This window comes from Astatotilapia calliptera, chromosome 3 (assembly GCF_964374335.1).
Source record: "Astatotilapia calliptera chromosome 3, fAstCal68.1, whole genome shotgun sequence".
NCBI classification, from domain to species: Eukaryota; Metazoa; Chordata; class Actinopteri; order Cichliformes; family Cichlidae; genus Astatotilapia; species Astatotilapia calliptera.
This window is the reverse complement of record NC_137424.1, coordinates 33,895,911-33,910,307: the sequence shown is the minus strand read 5'-3', so window position 1 is coordinate 33,910,307 and position 14,397 is coordinate 33,895,911. Positions and strand designations below refer to the sequence as shown.

Here is a 14,397-nt window from a genome sequence, read left to right as displayed (position 1 = left end):
AAGGGTTCAGTGTTTGTGGATTATCTGAAAGCCTTCTTCAGCCTGTCTGATTAAGAATGAATAAAAGCCTCCAAGACTGAAGATGGTTATATTTTGAAGCTTTTTATGCAAACAAATGTGCTTCTGTTCTGCTTCTGAGCTTTTCCCTCATCCCAAAGGACGCAACATACTAAAAGGCCTAACTTGTCTTCCTTTTTGGCCTGATGACTCCCACTCATCATCAGACGAGCAAAAGAGACCCCACGGACTTGCTCCACCCTCATCTCCTGCTTTCTCGCTTATCTCACCCCCTGATATCCATTACCAAATGACTATAGGCAAGCCTTGCAGAATGCCCCTCTCCTCTCTTTCCCTCATTCTGCTCTTTAATAGTTAATGAGCCATCAGGACATGACTAATGGGACTAAAGGGAGAGCAGGAGATCAGGAAGGACGGAGGAGAAGGTTGACAGAAGGGAGGATGGAGAAGAGTAGGCAAAGTGCTTAATCTCATCCTGTGAGGAGCACTGCGGAGAAAGTAAGAAAGTTGAAATTCCTAGACTAAAATATGCCGATGCTTCTTTCATCTGTCAGATGGAACTACAGCACAGAAGATATTTTTGGTTCTTGGCCAAAGTTTGCAAAAGTGCCTTATCTAGAAATAAGTACATCCTCTGAGGGTGGGGGAGGAGGGGGAGATTAGGTTTGCTACTTTTTTTGCTGATGGACACTTGCGGTAGGATTCCTGCTGTGTGAAGCCGAGAAGGATGAAGGCTGAGAGGGAGGATTTAAAGGATAACAAAACATGCACTAATGACACTTTAGCTTTACAAGTTGTCCTTTTATGTGTCAGGGAAAGCACACTGTCCTGACACATGCTATGTTGCTCTTGCTCTGAACACGGATAAAGAAGTTTTGGAAATTCTCTGGTACTCGGGGCGAGCAGTGCATCTCACTTTACAACACTGCAATGTTACTGAGCAAAAACCCAGCGACTGCAGAGAAAGAGTCTAAAAGAACAAAGAGACAAATAGAGAGAAAGAATGGTGTATACAGAAGAGACAGGGGAGAAAGTATAAATACAGAAAGACCAAGACCAGGAGGAGGAAGGAGGAGGAGGCAGATGAAGACAAGATGAGTTAGGGAAGAGACGGGTGGGTGTGGTGGGTGATGGATGGTGGACCACACTCTAGCTGTGTGGTCCATCCAGAAGGAAAAAGGAAAGAGAAAATGAGGTGTATTCCTTTTCACTGCGGCATAAATAATTCGAGATGCACCCTTTGTGTCTGCTCTTTGCTGAGCAATACACTGAAGACCGAAGAGAATAGGTGAAAGTAGTTAACCCTGATATATGTGTCTGTGTGTTTGGAGAGATGGCAATGAGCTGAAGTAATGATGCTCTCTGTTTCTCTTTGGCAGGATTATCAGCGCTCATGAAGAATGTGTTTACACTGCTAAATCCTCACACAGATCTCCCTCTGCTCGGTTCACCAAGTGTGTGTGTTTACTGCAAGTGTGCAAGATCAAAAAAATCAATTATGTGTTATCGTTAAATCCTCCTATCGCTATCTCTTCTCGCTCCCTCTGTTTCTGTTCTCTGTGATCTGGTGGTATGAGACACCAAGACGCCATTAAATTGTGAGTCAGAGCAAGTGACCCATACCGCTGATCTACAAGTCTAATAGTGCTCCTGAATTTCATTAGCATTTGCTTGTGTGTGTGTGTACCTGAGAAGATAAACCATGACATGCATGCTGAGGTAAGCATGCAGGGTGGCAGTCGAATCTCATTAAGTGTGTGTGTGTCTCTATCAGATGTCAGAAAGTCAGGGTGGTCACGAAGGGATTTATGATTGCTCCCCTCTTACACTAAGCACTGCACTGTAACCGCGGTGTTTAAATCCAGCAAAAAGACTAAAAATGTGACTAATAAATGAGTGAGATCTACAGTAAGTGATGTGAAGATGTCAAAATAAACAGTTTCTGTGTCAGCTGTAAAATTCATGAACAGGAAATTTAAACGTTCATTTGACTTTTCAGTGCACTGCAACTTTATATATTTGCAGATCATGCTCATTTTTAACACAAAACTATTTTTTTGCAAAAGCATAAATATGTTGAATAAACCTCAATACTACATATGGATGAGATCACATTTCAAAATGTGGTACTTAAAGACAGAATTATGAAGCTCTATTTAAGAAACACAATAAAACAGAAATGCGTATCTAGTTAGGGTGTGGTTTCTCTTCCAAAGAGCCCGTCATGTGTTTTTACATTAGCACACATCATTTCTGTGCTTTTAAATGATAATAACTGTAGATTCTCTTACAAAAATATACAAAAACACTCCGAATCTAAGTTTAATAAAGGCACAGTTATATCCACTCATCATGGACATCACTTTAATGGTAACTTTGGGCTTTTAATCACTTCTTTGAACTGTTCTTTTCTCCAGGGTGGAATGATTGCACAGCAGACATCTTTAATGGGCACACAACTAATCCACACAGGGTCAAAAGTATACCTACACCTCCACTTCTATTTGGCCAACTGTCCCATAGCAAGTTGCTCTTCAATCAGACGCTTTTGCACATCAACAAGTATAATTCTTTCTCAACTCATTATTATGGTATTAACACTTTGGGTATATACTCACTAACCAGTTCCCAGCAGCTACAGAAAGCTGATGTGACTGAAAAAGGTGCTTTAAGCCCATTGCACACTTGCTCCTTGCACCAAATACCAGACAGACAAACAGCCACTTATTTTCCCTGGTAAAGTCCAAAACAAACATTAAAAGTGTCTCTACTTTATACTGAGCAGCATCCCATAGCAGCTGTATCCCTCTCAGTCTTGTAGTCTCTATGCATTTGTTAAATAAGATTGCACAAATAGCAGAAACTTGGTTTCCTTAAGATAAGTCGCACATTAGCTGATGAATCTGATGCTGACTTATCAAACGCAGTCAAGTGCAAGATGGTTTCCTTTTACATTAGTGTTCCTCGTCTGTCTCCATTGATCCAGTTCTCTGATACCATATCCTCCTGACTCATATGTGATTAAATACCAAATAGATGCAACTAAGTTGCTTCCGATGACATCTTAGAGGGACGTAATTTTTAAAAAAAATGATCACACAAACACACAGACACACATATATATACACAAACAAAAAGAGTCGAATAATTCAGCCGATGAAAATGAAATGAATTCAGAATTTGCTGAAATTTCCCACAAGACTGTTTTCAGAAAAGGGCGGGAGGAGAAATCATTTTGAGTTTAACCGACAGTTTTTTTGCAAGATGCCAAGGGATTTGGCCACCTGCAACACCAAACACATTGGTGTATCTTTACTAATGCACTAATGCAACTATTTCCTTTTGCTTTTCACCTTGGTCATGTACGAGATTACTACCCTGCTGACTCTATGTGTGCGCGTCTTCTAAATCTCCATTCCACGTCCAGTAAAACGTCCTTTTACTCTGTGCATTAGGAAGAGCACATCATTGTCATGACCGCTGACCAGTGCAACATTAGCTTGTGAGTTCAAATTAATGACACTAATGCTCAATTAGAAGAGAAAGCTGAGCTCTTCCATGGAGCCCTGTTTTTACCCCTTCATAGAGATATGGATCAGCATGATGGACACTGTGGCCTGTAATGCCATGAAAGCTTCTGACAGTCATTTTCTAATTCCAGAGAGCTCATGCAAATGGGGGGTTTTAAAGTATGCTACTATGCACATCAATAGTTTGGAATTATGTCCTGTATATTTAGCCATTTAAATTCCTTTAATGCAATCACAACATATATATGAACATTTATATGCAACATTTTAAATTTTATGCAAAACAAGCCATTTAACTTCCCCACCACTGAAGAACAGGACACAAATGTTATAACCTGGATCTTAATTTTGTAGATGTGGTCTATAATTTTAGAAGTCTTAGTCATCTGTTAGATATGGTTCTATCACTTAAAGTACAGTGGGGCAAAAAAGTATTTAGTCAGCCACCGATTGTGCAAGGTCCCCCACTTAAAATGATGACAGAGGTCAGTAATTTGCACCAGAGGTACACTTCAACTGTGAGAGACAGAATGTGAAAAAAAAAATCCATGAATCCACATGGTAGGATTTGTAAAGAATTTATTCGTAAATCAGGGTGGAAAATAAGTATTTGGTCAATAACAAAAATACAACTCAATACTTTGTAACATAACCTTTGTTGGCAATAACAGAGGTCAAACGTTTACTATAGGTCTTTACCAGGTTTGCACACACAGTAGCTGGTATTTTGGCCCATTCCTCCATGCAGATCTTCTCGAGAGCAGTGATGTTTTGGGGCTGTCGCCGAGCAACACGGACTTTCAACTCCCGCCACAGATTTTCTATGGGGTTGAGGTCTGGAGACTGGCTAGGCCACTTCAGGACTTTCAAATGCTTCTTACGGAGCCACTCCTTTGTTGCCCGGGCGGTGTGTTTTGGATCATTGTCATGTTGGAAGACCCAGCCTCGTTTCATCTTCAAAGTTCTCACTGATGGAAGGAGGTTTTGGCTCAAAATCTCACGATACATGGCCCCATTCATTCTGTCCTTAACACGGATCAGTCGTCCTGTCCCCCTGGCAGAAAAACAGCCCCATAGCATGATGTTTCCACCCCCATGCTTCACAGTAGGTATGGTGTTCTTGGGATGCAACTCAGTATTCTTTGTCCTCCAAACACGACGAGTTGAGTTTATACCAAAAAGTTCTACTTTGGTTTCATCTGACCACATGACATTCTCCCAATCCTCTGCTGTATCATCCATGTGCTCTCTGGCAAACTTCAGACGGGCCTGGACATGCACTGGCTTCAGCAGCGGAACACGTCTGGCACTGCGGGATTTGATTCCCTGCCGTTGTAGTGTGTTACTGATGGTGACCTTTGTTACTTTGGTCCCAGCTCTCTGCAGGTCATTCACCAGGTCCCCCCGTGTGGTTCTGGGATCTTTGCTCACCGTTCTCATGATCATTTTGACCCCACGGGATGAGATCTTGCGTGGAGCCCCAGATCGAGGGAGATTATCAGTGGTCTTGTATGTCTTCCATTTTCTGATGATTGCTCCCACAGTTGATTTTTTCACACCAAGCTGCTTGCCTATTGTAGATTCACTCTTCCCAGTCTGGTGCAGGTCTACAATACTTTTCCTGGTGTCCTTCGAAAGCTCTTTGGTCTTGGCCATGGCGGAGTTTGGAGTCTGACTGTTTGAGGCTGTGGACAGGTGTCTTTTATACAGATGATGAGTTCAAACAGGTGCCATTCATACAGGTAACGAGTGGGGGACAGAAAAGCTTCTTACAGAAGACGTTACAGGTCTGTGAGAGCCAGAGATTTTCCTTGTTTGAGGTGACCAAATACTTATTTTCCACCCTGATTTACGAATAAATTCTTTACAAATCCTACCATGTGGATTCATGGATTTTTTTTTTCACATTCTGTCTCTCACAGTTGAAGTGTACCTCTGGTGCAAATTACTGACCTCTGTCATCATTTTAAGTGGGGGAACTTGCACAATCGGTGGCTGACTAAATACTTTTTTGCCCCACTGTACATTTATCAAAATTATTATCCCATATTCCCAAACATAGACAATTCTTTGCTTCAAAAACAATGACTGCAGCAAAATAACCAACACAGAGATATCATCTCTGGAGTCAAGTTGAGAGGGTTTTTTTAAAACTTAATCATTTACCAGATAATTACCTGATGCATGTGGGTGACATAAATTATGTGTAGTGTATTCTACTGTGGTTAATAGCTGTTAATTAAGTGAATAAAATGTCTGCTTTTTTCAGCCGAGCATCAGAATGGGGAAGAAAGAAGATTTAAATAACTTTAAATGTGGTACGGTTGTTGGTGTCAGCTAGGCTGGGCTGAGTATTTCAGAAAGTGCTGATCTACAGGGATTTTCCAACAAAAACCATCTCTACAGTCCAGAGAGAACGGTCTGAAATGGTCCAAAAGGGAGAAAATGTCAACTAATTGAGTGAATGGCCAGATTGCTTTGGACTGATAGGAAGGAAACGATAACTCAAAGCTATATGCTACAGCTAGGTATGCAAAAGAGCATCTCTGAACCCACAATAGGAATGAAGCAGAAGCTACAGCAGCAGAAGGCTACATCAGCACCTGTTAGCTAAAGAAATCTTGGCACATTTTGGGCCATTTAGTGTAACTGACAGTGATTTAATTTCACGTTCTTTGTTTTATATTTGTTGGAAACATTTTTGTGATTTTGAATGAGCCGCTTATTGTGAGGTATGAAGTGCAGCTTCCAAGATGAACATGCTTTCCTGTTTGGCTACATCAGTCAATGAGGTGCGTTCAATGTGTCTCTGTTAATTTGAGTTTCCATGTAAAACATGTACATTTATATTTGCTGGATTTATCTTGCCATCAGTGTTTTTTGGAAACCCTGTCACACATAATGGTTTAAATTATTTCATTTTCACTGGATATATGAGACAAGCTAAAAGAGAATTATCATTTTATGTTTAAGAAACTGATGTTTCTATATACAATTGCTTTATTTTAATAGTTCTCACGATGACAATGCTGAGTGATCCTGTTGGTGAGCTTGGAATAAGCCATCTGTAAACAAAGAACTTGTCCGCATGGTGACTGGCGGGAGTAACACTTCAGTACCAACTAAACATCATTTAAACACCACAGGCTAGCTGAGTGTTGGTGCTGACCATCTCCTTCATATTATGAGCACAATGTACCAATCTGTACCAATCTACTTTGAACTGCTTTTATCTTTAAAGTCGTGCCTTCTGCTTTTTATTTCTTTGTGAATACTATTTCTATTTCTAACATTCACACTCCAGCAAATGCATCAAGAGCAACGTGTGGTTCAATATCTTGCCGAAGGATACTTTGGCATGCAGACTGAGCAGCAGTGATTGGTAGATTACCTGCTCTACCTCCTGAGCCACAGCCACTACTTTTAATAAGTAATAAGCTTTGAATAAGTAATTTCATTCGTTTAACAGTTACATACAAATAACAGTAACATAGTTATCACAGAGTTACCTCTATTAATTTGTTTCCTTCAAAATGATATTAAGTAAGCAATAATTTTCATTTAACTCAAAAGTATGTTTTGTTTGAACTCTTATCAAATTAATATAGAGAGGAGGCATTACAGCTATGAGCAACAACCTGAAATGAACTCTGATAAATGTACATAAACATAAAGGAAGGGTCGATGAACGTCTGTCTGTGGAATTTCCCTCTGACATCCTTGTTTCAGCACCCACTCTGTCCTCTGTCAGTACGTCTGTGTGAGCGTTAATGATGAATACTTCACTGATGTACTTTGAGACTGTGACAAATAGGACATTGATCATATGGTCTGAAACACGGGCACTCAACAAACCAGCCGCTGTGTGACCCAGTTGCCTCACAGACATTTGTGTTAAAGCCATGCGGTCATGGGGACAATTAAGGAAGACAGACACTTGAAGAGTACAAGCGGATGAGGGGGAAGAACAGCCCTGTTATCTAGCTGTCATCTTAAGAGGAAGAACAAAGGGAGAGAGAAAAGGGAGCGCCAGAACAAGAAATACTACAGAGCTGGTTGAATAATAGGACTATTCATATTTGATGGCTGATTGGGTGTGTTACAGGATTCTGGAGAATTTATTTGCAAGTGGATGTAACGTGAAAAATATTTGAACACAACATGCTACATTAATTAGCACCAAGATATACTTAAGTCAGATGGAGCTACCACAGAAAAAAACTTAGCCTATGAATCTTAGCAGTCAAGTGTTAAAGCTTGCAATCTTTCCACTGGCAACCAGAGGGAGACTTGTCAGGTTGCAAAAACATCAGACTGTATAGAAGTCTATGAGAAAACACCCCAACTGCTCACTTACTATAAAGTAAATACTTTGACGATATAGGCTTAGTTTGTGTTGAATAAATATCGACAGTGTCATATTCCATGCGGTGTGCTATCTGATGTTGTATTTACTTAATTTTAAGCCATGCTCAGGACCAGATTTTTTTTTATTAAGTCCTGATACACAAGACCTTATAATTGAAAAAGGGTGCAATTTGTTTTTACCATGACTGTAAGGTCTCTTAAGAGATTTGTTCCCATCCCAGTTCAATAAATCTGAGAACCAGATTCAAATTGAAACCAAGGATATTATTCACAGCTATGTAAACCAGGGGATACGTATATGAATGACATAGAAAACTACAAACTTTGGTTTTATTTCCAAACCAGCCATGGTACACTGAAGATGGCCAATGGATGGAAATAAAGTGACGGCAAAAGATCAACTGCCTCACTACAAGCAGAATCTGGAAATAGCAGGTGGTTAGTTGGAAGAGAAAGACACAGAAAGCCAGAGAGGATGGCAGCTGGGTGACTTCTTTGAAGCACTTGAAAAAGACAAGAGGACAGAGGAGAGGAAGCACTCTGCAGACTGCACTTCATGGAGGCACATAAGAGAGAAGAGGGTTAGAGGAAATGAAAGGAAACCAGAAAAGATGATGCACCAAATAATCTCCTTCAAAGCATACTTTTTATAAGACCTAAAAATGACAACAGCTAATAACGAGTAAAAAAACACTAAAAAGCTCCAGGAATCAAAAAACTGCTTTTGTTTTTTGTGTGCATGTGTCAAAGTGATGTCATTCTGTCATTCTGTTCCTTGCTGGTTTCGGTGAGATGCACCTGACAGTGATTGAGGGAGTAAAAGTGCATGCACAACATTTACCATAGGGGCTAAAGACTGATGAACCTTGTGGAACCCATAGCATTGACCCCAAATAAGTACAACCACACGAACATTTAGTTTGTGCATCTCACCCTGTATTCATATAGAAAATCTGGGCAATGTCAAATAGAGTGCAGCATGCAGAAGACAACAGAAATATTTTCACTACAAAAAAAACTTGATCTCAGACAAGAAGCTGCTATTTGTGTTCTCATATACAATTATGCATAGGAACAACAAGAAAGGTCAGCCTGTGTATGTGCTGCACAGTGCTGCAGGGTGTGAGAGAGCTGTGCTTACCCTTGCACACAAGCTGAGAGACAGAGACCTCACTTTTGTCCGAAGCTGCCCTTTTATACACACAGCACACAACAGGAAGCTGACCCTTAGAGATGCTTTTTCATTACTGGAAATACTTTGTTTGGTTCAGGCGAGGGTGTTCTTTGGATGGAGTGTGCAGGGGGCGGGATATATGACTGCAAATATTGTTATATGGATTCCAACTGATATTAAACTGACTCTGTCCATGGGACTTGGAAGGATTATCACTGCTTAATGTCCAATCTGGCACAATTTATGCTGGGTAATGTCTCAGAAAACTCAGGCGTGAATGTTGGAAACAACCATCTATTAATATTACTGCAAATTAGAAACAAATTGGTCAGGATAAATGTTATTATGTAGATGGTATTTCTGTTTAGGGAATTCTCCAGTTTCTCAGTGAGCTACTCACAAACAGCTTGAGAGACATGTGCAGTGGTAATCTTGTGCGTGCCTGCTGTTGTGACTTGTACAGAAAAATGACCAGGGTGCTCATTCAGACATGAAACCAGCCCGTTTAGATTGCATGAATGCATGTCTGAAAGAGGCTCAGTGACACCCACACACTTCTGTCCTCAAACCATAGAGGACCATAAGCACATGTGGCTTCATGTGAAAGAAAACAGGCAGGAAAAAATATGGGGCGACAGAACAGACCTACACAACAGGGTATAGCAAAGAAATGAGAGCAGATGCTAAAAAAAGAAGAAAACAACACGATCCTTTACTTTGCCTTATATTTTCCACCACAATCAGAATTTTAAGTCTGGTTATGCACCCTTCTGCCTCCAGTCCTGATGGAGCTGATGGCAGAGGCGAGATGTGACTGATGGAGCAGGACAGTGACAGACAGTGGCAGGTAGATAGAGGATGGTGTTTAATTGCTGTGAACCACTTTGAGTAACCTTGTTTTTTTCTTTCTCTGCTCACTCTTTTGACATTCTCTTTTCCAACTTTGTGTGAACCCAAGAAAGAAAGAAAGAAAGAAAGAAAGAAAGAAAGAAAGAAAGAAAGAAAGAAAGAAAGAAAGAAGATAACTGAAACTGCTTCTTTTGGCTGCCAAAATACTGCACGTGTCTGCAAACCACAACTACAGGAAAACGATGTGGGACCCCACCCTATGTTTTACCAGAGGCTTCCTTTCATGAATAGAAACTGTAGATTTATTTTCTCAAACAGGTGGGGCTAAAATGATTTAAAAAGATCTAGAAGAATGAAGACAGAAGTGTTAGGAGAGATTAGATAAATGATTTTTTGTATTTTAGCGTGACCATGAACCTGAGCAACCAGCCAATCTCAGCAAGATACTAATAGACACCATATACTGGTGTGAACGGTGATACCAGTCTCCATCTGTGAGGCCACCTGCTACTCTGCTAATACAGTGGTGTGAACCGCCTGACCTTGCCGATGTCTGTGTGTAGTGAAAAGAAAAATACGGATTCTGATTTTCAGACAATAAAAAAAAGGTTTCTCTCTCCTTCTGTCCTCTGTACGCATTTAAAGACACAATTATCTAAGCATGTGCTTTCTCTCTTGGTGAAAGCTTTGCGATGGCTACAGTGTGTGCGTCTCTCAGGAGGTCTGGGTGGGGTTTCCTTTGGAGGACCTCTGTGCACATTTAGCCACAATGCACTAAACTGAACTAGCTGACTATGATGGAAAATGAACTGAATGGGAGAGACGGGGAGAAACTGAAGAAAAAAGTTTGTGAGGGAGAAAAGACCCTCGGGTGAAAGACTGCAGGTATGTTGAAATAGTAGCTGAGAAGGAAACGGTTTGGTGGAAAGTTGTTTTTACACAGAGCCAACTACACAAAAGTGTAGAAATGGTGTTTATTAACAGCTCAGAGTTGAGTTGGAGTGAGCTGTATGAGGTTCAAGAAGTGACCCGATCAGAAATACCTTCACTGTTCAGTTTCCTTGTTGAGGTGCTTTGGTGGAAAAAATTAATTTATACCAGACTCTCACATTTGACTCTGTAGTGCAGCATTAAATAGAACTGAGTGGCATGGTTTGTATGTCTCAAGTGGAGTTGTATCTGTAATTCATCAACGTGTCTTTTAGACCCCATTCCTACAAAACTGCTCAAAGAAGTCCTGCCATTAATCAATGCTTCGATCTTAAATATGATCAACCTATCTCTAATAATCGGCTATGTACCACAGGTCTTCAAGCTGGCTGTAGTTAAACCTTTACTCAAAAAGCCATCTCTAGACCCAGCAGTCTTAGCTAATTATAGGCCAATCTCCAACCTTCCTTTCATATCAAAAATCCTTGAAAGAGTAGTTGTCAAACAGCTAACAGATCATCTGCAGAGGAATGGCTTCTTTTGAAGAGTTTCAGTCAGGTTTCAGAGCTCATCACAGCACAGAAACAGCTTTAGTGAAGGTTACAAATGATCTTCTTATGGCCTCTGACAGTGGACTCATCTCTGTGCTTGTCCTGCTAGACCTCAGTGCAGCGTTCGATACTGTCGACCATAATATCCTATTAGAGCGATTAGAACATGCTGTAGGTATTACAGGTACTGCGCTGCAGTGGTTTGTATCATATCTATCTAATAGACTCCAATTTGTGCATGTAAATGGAGAGTCCTCTTCACACACTGAGGTTAATTCTGTTTACATTATACATGCTTCTCCTAGGAAGTATTATTAGAAGACATAGCATACATTTTCACTGCTATACAGATGACACGCAGCTCTATCTATGAAGCCAGATAACACACACCAATTAGTTAAACTGCAGGAATGTCTTAAAGACATAAAGACCTGGATGGCCACTAACTTTCTGCTTCTTAATTCAGACAAAACTGAGGTTATTGTACTCGGCCCTGAAAATCTTAGAAATATGGTATCTAACCAGATTCTTACTCTGGATGGCATTACCTTGGCCTCCAGTAACACAGTGAGGAACCTTGGAGTCATTTTTGACCAGGATATGTCCTTCAATGCACATATTAAACTTTTTAATGAGTCAAAAATACACAACAGTGGCAGTGCAGATGTGAAGTTTTACTACTGTTTACATTCAGTTCCGCCATCTTGGATTGTTTTATATTGGTCTGCTCTTTATAAGTGGGCTATACATTTCTCATTGGGAGCTTCCAGTTGCAAATTTCCAACTTTCGACCTCTTGAATAAGTACAGTTACAGTACAACCCAGTAATGGTGTCGCAGCCTACAACTTTTGAGAAATAGAAATATGAATATTACTTTTTTTTCAAAGTTAAACACTAAAAGAAAGACTGTATGTTTTCCTTCATTAGGATACGGATTTGTGCCAGCCAGTGTATGGGACTGTAGCCTAAGGTTTCATTAACATTGAGCTCCTAACTTTGCTGTCTCTGCAGAGAACATCTGAAGCTTTCTGAATGACGTTTAGATCCCTAGTCAACTTCCTAACCACCTTTATACATAATGACAAAATGCTAACAGTGCCCTAGCGTCTGTCAGTGACGGAATACCAAATTATGTTTTCATTAAAAAAAAAAAATTCTGGCTACCTGCCCAACTAGAACTCCTTCATGTGACCTAACATATAGCATCAGGATGAAGGGACAACATTCTTCACAACTCCAAATGACCAGAGTTAACATAGCCTCATCTCCAAGCATCATTTCTGGCAAAGCATCTCCAAGCATCGATTTTGCTAAGGCATCGATAGAAAAGCTCACAGGTTTCTTTTATATTAGTATTAACTTCTTGTACAGAGGAAGCCAACTGAGGGGAGTAGTCGCCTCTGGGGATCGATGAAGTTTCATATTATCATTGTAATGTAATACAAGAAATATGACTCATTGTGAGCCCTGAGGATGAAGTCTTGCCTTACTCTTTTTATAATTCTTGACTGTGGGCCAGTGGATTATAATCCTCCTCTCAAGGGACAAAAATTTTCACAGTTATTATTCTTGCGACTCGAAATGGATTTGTGGGATGTGTGCTGATCCAAGTGCAACTGTGTGGGGTGTGGAAATGGCTTAAGTGTTCTGAAGGAGGCAAATAAGGAGAAGGAAAACACTTCTAAACAAAAAGAGCATTTCTTATCCGAGGTGGCAGCCACAACGATAACAAGGCATACAGCACATACTCCAGGCACTGTAACAGTTAATGTGATTACACAATACAGAACACCCACCACAGTTCGTGAAACGAAGATATGGAACCCAAATTCTTCTAAAGAGTTTCCTTGAGGAATGGAGCAGGCAGGTCAGATATTCAATAGGAAAGTATTCCATAAGAATTATGTACCAGATTGTTTTGGTGGGGGTTTGTCATTTATCCAAGATAGAAAAAATGTTTTCCTTATAGCATATGCAGGGATATCGTAAAGTCTATTAAAGATGCCATCAGTAATATTATCCCGACTCGGATGTCCCAACAGCAGAGATACAGTGTCCACTTTCAAGTATTCTTTCCATATCCTGCAAAATATCTATCCAATCGGATTAATTATTTTGGCATGACCAAACAGTCTGGAGAGGCCTCAGAACCATCTCGGGCCACAAACAGCAGAACTCTCTGCCTGGGAGGGATGTGAGATGGGCAAATGAACTGAATCATTTCTTCAACAGATTTGACTCAGCCATGAGACAGTCTACAACATCGGCTGCAGACTCACCCACCCCCACTGCTGCTGTTCCACCTCAGACACTTCACACCTCCTCTATTCACCCTGCTCACTCCCCCCCACCCCCAACTGCAGCATCCAATACACACTCAACACAAGGCTCCAGCCTGTCTCTCTCAACCACCCAGGTTAGGAGGGAACTGAGGAGGATTAATGGCAAGAAGGCAGCGGGTCCAGATGGCATCAGCTCGAGGGTCGTCAGGTCCTGCGCGGACCAACTGTGTGGGGTGATGGAGCACCTCTTCAACCTGAGCCTGAGGTTGGGAAGAGTCCCACAGCTCTGGAAAACCTCCTGTGTTGTACCAGTGCCAAAGACTTCACGCCCCAAGGACCTCAACAGCTACAGGCCGGTGGCTCTGACATCCCACCTGATGAAGACCCTGGAGCGGTTGGTCCTGGCTCAGCTTCGGCGCCTAATAAGCTCATCACTGGACCCACTTCAGTTTACTTACCAGCCTGGCATTGGAGCGGATGATGCCGTCATTCACCTCCTACATCGTTCCCTCGCTCACCTGGAGACCGCTGGAAGCACTGTGAGAATCATGTTCTTTGATTTCTCCAGTGCCTTCAACACCATTCTTCCCTCGGTTCTAAAGGACAAGCTGGTGAACTCTGGAGTGGACCATCACCTCACTACCTGGATCCTGGACTACCTCACCGACCGACCACAGTATGTGAGGACTCAGGG

At 41.2% G+C, this 14,397-nt stretch overlaps 1 protein-coding gene across 2 annotated transcripts in view; it reads right to left on the bottom strand.

Annotated features, from left to right (window-relative positions):
• m1ap (meiosis 1 associated protein) overlaps nucleotides 1-14,397 on the bottom strand; it is a 59,968-nt gene that overhangs the window by 13,085 nt on the left and 32,486 nt on the right. The window lies entirely within an intron of this gene.